Source organism: Pinus tabuliformis, chromosome 3_2, assembly GCF_031772625.1.
Source record: "Pinus tabuliformis cultivar Carrire ecotype Pingquan chromosome 3_2, CPIR1, whole genome shotgun sequence".
NCBI lineage: Eukaryota > Viridiplantae > Streptophyta > Pinopsida > Pinales > Pinaceae > Pinus > Pinus tabuliformis.
In genome coordinates this window covers 920424075-920432434 of record NC_142302.1, presented here as the reverse complement: position 1 = coordinate 920432434, position 8360 = coordinate 920424075, and positions in this window count along the sequence as shown.

Here is an 8360-nt window from a genome sequence, read left to right as displayed (position 1 = left end):
TTTGCATTCCCATCTCTGCATCAGCAAGACTAGCTGGTAGAATTAGGGTTTGCTAGGGTTTACGTTTCTTGTTGGCTTTTAGTTCCTTTCTACAAATAGATTAGCTTCCTTTGAGTTAGCTTTCGTCCATCAGTGAAAAAGCTTCTTCTAAGAGCTCATAGAAGTTGGCTTGAGCCCCTAGCGGACTTGTGCCAGCTGACCAAGTGACAGCTGCGGCAAGAGATAGTACTTGTGCATACAGCACCGTCGCTTCCAAGTTTGTTACGAACTACCGGGTTGATAAAATTAAAGAAGGAAGCTCCAGGAGTTGTAGCATTATTGCTACAATACTGGAGCCCACCATCTTTTTGGCGTCGTTGCCAGGGAAGCGTCAGAGTATTGGTGATTGTTGCTTTTCTTCTACTTTCCTACTCTCGCCTTCTGCTAAGTAGTATTTCATTTCCATTCTGCAATTTCCTTTCTGCAAAAGTAGCATAGACATTTCCTGCTTTCATAGATTAACATTTCAATTCCGCAATTTCATTTCTGCAAGCGTAGATTATCATTTCAATTCTGCAATTTCATTTGAGCAAAATAGATTAGTTCTTTCATGCTTTCATTTCAATTCCACATTTCCATTTCAGCAAGATAGTTAGTTGCAGTTCAATCTGTTTTAGTTTTGCAGGTACCAAAAAAAACAAAAGGAATCAGAAGTATTTTCATTTCATGCCTCGTATAAATCGAGATAAAACAGGCAAATTCTTACCCAACACCCCCACCACATCACTGAGTCACCCTTCTCTCTTCTTTGGTGACAGTGATCCAGAAGAACCTATAGGCGAACCTCCTGAGATATACGAAGATCCTATAGCATAAGAAGAGTTACAGAACACTCCATCTGAAGCTATGGCTGACAATAGGGGAGAAGATGAGAGAATTGAAGGTGCCTTCCCCATCCGAGAGACCAATGGAGACATGAAAATCAAGAACATCCGCCCCTCCTCTTTACCTCACTTCCATGGACTGACTACTGAAGACCGTGATACCTTCCTGTTTGAGTTTGCCGTCCTTTGTCGAACCTATGACTATAATGAAGATGAGCAAAAACTGAAACTCTTCCCCTCTACCCTTAAGGATGCAGCATTACGCTGGTTCATGGGCTTACTTGGGAACAGTATCACCACTTGGGCCCAGATGCAGCAAGCTTTCAATGCCAAATACCGGGACTACTGTAGGTCCAAGGAAACCAAGGGAGAAATCTTTCGGATGACCATGGGGAATGATGAGTCTTTAGAAGATTACGAGGAAAGGTTCCAACTTAGCTATAAACGGGCCAGGTGCACACTTGACCCTGAATCCCTCAAGTTGGTCCTGCTCTAAGGAGTCCCTGAAGACCTCTTAGATACCCTTCACATGCTAGCTGGAGGAGATATTTACCAACTACGTTATGAGGACATAAAGACTGTGTTTAGAAACCACTCTAGGGCAGCCCATAAAAGAGGTAGAGGAAACCTCCTCTCAGCTGGTATTCCTTTCTCCAAACATGAGTTTGCAAACCAATTAGAGGACCTCAAGAGTGAGGTGAGACAAACCATCGCCATGCAACTTGATACATTCCGAATCCAGCAGAAGAAAGAGGAAGCTGAGAGGGCTTTGGCTATCTTCTGCCCTAGGTGTACAAGGAAACACCACAAGAACGAGTGCCCATTACATTCGGTTGAGGTAAGTTTTGTTTGTGAGGAGGACCACCCCACAAACCAATGTCCGACCTTACCTGGGCTTAAAGCCATGTATCAAGGGACAGAAGCGCCCACTGAACCTCTCTATTTCCTCAACCAAAGGAGGCCACATGGACCTAGACCTTACCAACAGGGGATGCAAGGGACACCTCAAGCTTATTACAGCCCCAACCAATCCGTTCCTATGCCTTCCTGGGGTCCCCCTGCTCATCCTTCCTGGTCTATACCTCCTCCATGGTCTTACCCACCTCAGTACCATACTCAGCCCACTACTCATTCGTTTTACTCACATGCCTAGCCACAGCCTCAGTGGAATGCACCTCAATCGGGGTGGAGGCCCTAGTACAATACTCCTCCCGCCATTTTGCCTCTACCACCAGCTCAACCACAACCATTACCTCCTGCTCCTCCACAACAACCCCAAATGCCTGCTCAACCGAACCCGAACCCCAACAACAGACAGGCCCAGCCGGTATATACTGGGGAAACATCATGCCCTACCTATGCTGTGGAGATCCAGGAGATCAATCTGCGATCTGGAAAGACTCTTCCGGATCGCCAACCTCCTCCCCCAGAGGACGAGGAAGATAAACAGGAAAGTGAACCAAAGGCCATTCCACCCTTTCCTGAGAGACTAACGGCCACCACACAACCCAACCCAGAGGAGGATGAGCTTCTGGGAGAACTCAAACAATTGTGTGTGAGAATACCACTTCTCCAAGCCATCAAAGATGTACCGATATACAACAAACTGGTTAAGGAAAAGTGTTTCAGACACCCAGGCAGGCGAAAAAGAGATGCTTCAACCATAAATGTCATAGGATAGCTGTCTAATCTTATGTTGGAGCAGGCCATCTGCCCAAAGTATTTGGATCCTGGGAGTCCTATAGTTGATGTCCACATCAATGGCACCATCATACCACACACATTGATTGATCTGGGGGCTGTCATTAATGTGATGACCAGAGATACCATGCTCAAACTCAACCTTCAGGGTTCCTTGAGAAAGACCTCGACAATCCTGCAACTAGTAGATCACTCCACCGTGACTCCCGAAGGGATTGTAGAGGATGTCTTGGTCTCTGTTGACTCTTGGGAGTACCCTGCAGACTTCTTGGTTCTGCAACCAAAGGCAAAGCTTACTGGATACCCCCTTATTTTTGGAAGGCCTTGGTTAGCCACTGCAGATGCTTACATAATCTGTCGTGCAGGAAACATGACCATAAAAAATGGTCCTATGTCCAAGCAGCTAGTCCTGTACCCTCCTACCCAACCCTTATTAGAGCATGACTTACCACTTTGGTTGGAGGAAGGAGAAGAGGATGAGGTGTACGCAGCACCTTTGTGCACCCTAGACACCACTAGGGGAGGCCTCCCAACCGAGGATGATTTGATTGAGACCTTGATCCAGAATCCACCTCCCAGTGCATTCTCCTTAGAGGAGTTGGTGGAGGATGCCCAAGCCAGCACCTTAGTGGACCTTTGTGTGACCAACCCTGTCACTCCCAGAGTAAAAAATGTGGAGTTCGGCCCTGAGAGAACGTTAAAGATCAGCTCCTCCCTATCTCCCTCCTAGGAAAAGGAGCTGTGTAGTCTGTTGGCCAGTCATCTAGATGCTTTTGGTTGGAGCTATAAGGAGATGAAAGGAATCCATCCTTCGGTCTGTACCCATCACATCTACATCAAAGAAGATTGTAAACCGGATAGGCAACCCCAAAGGAGAATGAATCCAGCCCTTAAGGACATCGTCAAGGAGAAATTACAAAAAATGTTGGATGCCGGATTCATTTACCCCATCTCGGATAGCGAATGGGTGTCCCCCTTGGTGTTGGTTCCCAAGAAAAACAGGAAGTGGAGAATCTGTGTGCACTACCGAGAACTGAACAAGGCCACCAAGAAAGACCATTTTCCTCTACCCTTCATAGATCAAGTGTTAGATGGACTGGCGGGAAAGGAGTTTTTCTCTTTCCTGGATGGGTTTAGCGGGTATAACCAGATCCAAATCAGCCCGGAAGACCAAGATAAGACCACCTTCACTTGTCCTTGGGGTACCTTTGCTTACCGAGTTCTTCCCTTTGGACTATGCAATGCTACTGCCACCTTCCAAAGAGCCGTCTTGAGCATCTTTTCTGAGCTGGTCCATGATTCGGTGGAAATCTATATGTATGACTTCACTCCTTATGGGTCCAACTTCCAGGAAGCATTGTCCAATCTGGAAAAAGTCCTAACCAAGTGCATTGAGATGAACCTGTCCCTTAGTCCTCAAAAGTGTGAATTCTTGATGACTAAAGGGACCGTGCTAGGCCATACCATTTCTTGCCAAGGGGTACAGGTGGATCCTAACAAAATTTCTCTCATCAAGAAGGTTCCACCTCCTCAAAAGGTAAGAGATGTTCAAAGCTTCTTAGGATTAGCAGGGTATTATAGGATATTCATTAAAGACTTCAAAAAGCTAGCCTCGCCATTGTTTAGCCTCTTGGCAAAAGATTTTGAGTTTAAATGGACTGACGATTGTCAGAAGGCTCTGAATGAATTAAAGGACAAGCTGGTGCCTGCCCCAATCTTGAGAGGTCCAAACTGGGTCCTACCTTTCCACATCCACACTAATGCCTCGAACAAAGCCATAGGGGCAGCCTTAGGACAAGTTGAACAAAAACTTCCATACGCCATCTACTTTGTCAGCAAAAACTTATCCAAGGCAGAAGTGAATTACACTGTAACTGAGAAAGAATTCTTGGCCGTGGTCCATGCACTGAACAAATTCCGACATTATATCACTGGATATGAAACATTTGTACATACTGATCATGCTGCAATTAGATATTTAATGAATAAACCGGATGTGAATGCTCGTATTATTAGATGGTTACTTTTGTTGGAGCAGTTTGATTTGACTATTGTTGACAAACCAGGTAAAGAAAATGTTGTTGCTGACTTTTTTTCTAGATTGGATTTACCTGCAGGAGAGGATGGAATAGTGGATGACCAGATGCCAGATGAACATCTGTTTGCTATTTCAATACTCTCTCCATGGTTTGCTGATATAGCAAACTACCTTGTCTCATCACAGTTTCCTCCGCACCTATCCACAAGAGAGAAGAGCAGGATCATACGGAAGAGTGCCTCATTCACTTGGATCGGGGGCAACCTGTTCAAGCTTGGCCCTGGTCAGATCTTAAGGCGTTGTGTAAGGGAGGAGGAAGTCTTTGATATCCTCCTAAACTGTCATGGCGGGCCTTGTGGAGGACATTTTGCAGCCAAAAGGACTGCCTTCAAAATCCTGCAGGCAGGCTACTATTGGCCCACGCTTCATCAAGATGTCAGAAAGAATATCAGCCAATGTGACCGATGCCAAAGGATGGGGAAACCGACTCCAAGGGACGAAATGGCCCTCCAACCTCAAGTGACTCTTGAGCCATTTGAGAAGTGGGGTATGGATTTTGTGGGTCCAATCAACCCTCCTTCGAGGGAAAGGTCTTACATCATTGTGTGCACAGACTACCTAACAAAGTGGGTGGAAACCAAGGCAATCAAAGCAGCGACAGAAGAAAAGGTGGCCGGGTTATTAAGAGAAAACATGTAATATCCCTCCCCTTAATAATAAATAAAAATAATAAAAAAAAATAATGAATAATTAATAATTAATAAAATAAATTATAAATAATAATAAATAAATCAATTAAATAATAAGATTAAAAATATATACAAAGAAATCAATAAATAATAAAATAATAAAATAGAATAAAATAGAAATAATCATACTAAAACTCTAGATAAGAATAAGGAAACTATCAAAAAAAAAACTATCAACAAAAAGGAAATAAAACAAGAAATGGAAACTATCAAAAAGGAAAGAAATCAAAAGAAAGTGGCATGAGACTTCTATTTAATAGAGGGCAAGGAAGATGAGGGCATGATTATTCTTTCCGGCATTCTATCAGTCTGAGGTTGTATCTTCCATTCTCTTGGAAGAATGGTATACCAAGGCTTAGGGGCACTGGCAGTAGTAGTTGATTGAGGCTCGGGGGTGGCCAGTTGTCTTGCACAATTGAGCCTACGGTTGGGTGGAGAGTCGTCCCCACAATCTTGTTGTCATCTGGCAAACTTTGTTAGCAGGTAATATAGATATAAAATTATTTGTCAGCATATATTTCTATCAAGAATTAAATTTATATTTTTTTTACTGTTACATATGGTATCAGAGCTAAGTTTCAGACTCTTGGTACCTTTGGGAATTAAACATTAATGCAATAACTAATAAGATCTATTGTTCTAGATCTGTTTGAAAATCGTTGTTAAATTTTTGGCTTTAATGTTGCTTTTCTAAATTTGTTCTGAAAACACTTATTAAGGGGAGGGATATTACAAAACATCTTCTACAAATTTGGCTACCCAAGAGAGCTAGTCACTGATCAAGGAAGCCAGTTCACCTCCAACTTAATTGAAGACCTACTCGCTCATCACAAAATCAGGCATAGGACTTCCACCCCCTATCATCCTCAAGCAAATGGGCAGGTGGAAGTCACCAATAGAGCATTGGAAGGGATCTTGACTAAGGTGGTGAGCAGCAGCAGGAAAGACTAGGTAGATCGCCTGGTTGAGCCCACATGGGCTTACAACACCACTTGGAAGACCGCAACCGGCTTCACACCTTATGAGTTGGTTTATGGGAAGAGAGCTTTGCTGTCAATTGAGTTTGAATACAACACCTTGAGGATGGCAGCTCAGCTGGACCTGGATCTCAGCCATGCCCAACAATAAAGGTTATTGCAGCTGAATGGATTGGACGAGCACCGAATGCAGGCCCTTCTCCACTCAGAAGTGGTTCAAACTCAGACGAAGGTGTGGCATGACCAACACCTCAATGACAAGCAATTTCAGCCGGGAGATTGGGCGTTGTTGTATGATTCCAGGCATAAGGATTTCAAGGGGAAGCTGAGAACCAGATGGCTGGGACCATACACAGTGGAAAAATGTAATGACAATGGATCTTTTCTTATTCGGACCATTGATGAGGAGGCCATCCCTATGCTTGTCAATGGGCATCGACTAAAGATCTATAGAAAACCTCTCTCAAGGCAAGAATTCATCAAAACTGTGGAAACATCAGTGCTGGTCATAGAGCAGGGTTCTGCCTCTGTTTTGGGCATACCCTGAAGATCCTAAAAAAAAAAAAAAAAAAAAACAAAACAAAAAAATAATAATAAAGATCCTTGGGTGAAAACCTTTATGAGGCTCCCAACGCAGATGGTAGGGGTGAAAACCTCATTGAGGCATCCCTGCTGTCTTTCTGAAATTTTTTGAAAAAGACCCTTGAGTGAAAACCTCTTTGAGGCGCTCAAGGCAGATGGTAAGGGTGAAAACCTCATGGAGGTGCCCCTGCTGTCTTTAAAAAAAAAAAAAGAAAAAAAAAAAACAGGGAAAGCAAGTTCACAATGTGGCAATGCATGCAGGTTGCAGGTATTCCATGCAGGAAAGGAGGCCCCTCAACTCAAAGACAAGGGTCCCTACTATACTACCAGGTGACCTCACCAGCACTCCCTCCAGAAACACTCATCTCTTCCAAGGTCTGGGCATGATTTGATCACCGTTTAGCCTTCTACAAGAAGCTACAGGACTTTCTACAGGAAGTTCTGTATTTCTACAGGAAACTTCTTGTAGAATCTTTGGATGGCCCAAAACCGACTGTGTGGGGAGATCTAACACCCGAGGTCCGACACGGAGGCATGCAAGCTAATGTTTTCTCCATCACGCACTGCTGTCGCCTCCTTCTACCACCCCAGTCGCCATGCAATGGAAATACCTGCACAGTCAAATCAGAACGTTGAATTATCAGAAGAAGCGATTCTCAAATGAAAAAAGATGCAGAGAGACCATGCACTACTTATCAAAGCCATCCAAGGGTCCTGCAATCGTGACCGTGATTCCACCGTCTCCACCATTTCGGCATGCACCCAAGGAGGAAAAACTGCTACAGGACATCCTACAGGAATCCCGTAGTAGTTCATCTAGCTAGAAGTGTACACCATAAAGGCACCTGCAACACATAGAGCGGGCACATGCACCACCGGCATCTAAGTAACAAGCTTCGTAATCAGCAGCAGTCTGCAAGGAGGGACCCTCGTGCCTGTGCATGAAGCAGCAACAAGCAAATCCAATCACCCTCGTCCTGAAACCTGGAAATAACGTTGCGGCCGCACAGGTAAGTGCCTCACCCTTTTTTCGTCAAATTACATGAACAATGCTCTGAAATGTTTGCAAGTGTGGAAATGAATGGGTTGAGCAGTTGGGTAGCCATTCAACTGGCCACCACGACCAGTCAGATGGTCTCGTCAGATTTGGAAAGTGTTGGTCGTGGCAAGAAAAACGGGTAATGGGCACGTGAGAAGCGTCCAGTCGGGGAGAAGCGGTGATTTAACGAAAATGGCGGCAGAAGATCTGCAGGGAATGATGCGGCAGTCAGGGAGACTTGTAGTGAAATGAGTAGGTGACGTCATCCAATGGTCCGGCAGGGACAGCTCACCCCCGCGCCACGAGTTCAGCCGGGATTCAAATCCACCGGCTAGATCGTCACTCCACTCATTTATCACCAGCCATTTTGCAGTCGAGTAAGCGTCTGAATTTCTCTGAAGCTCGTTACTC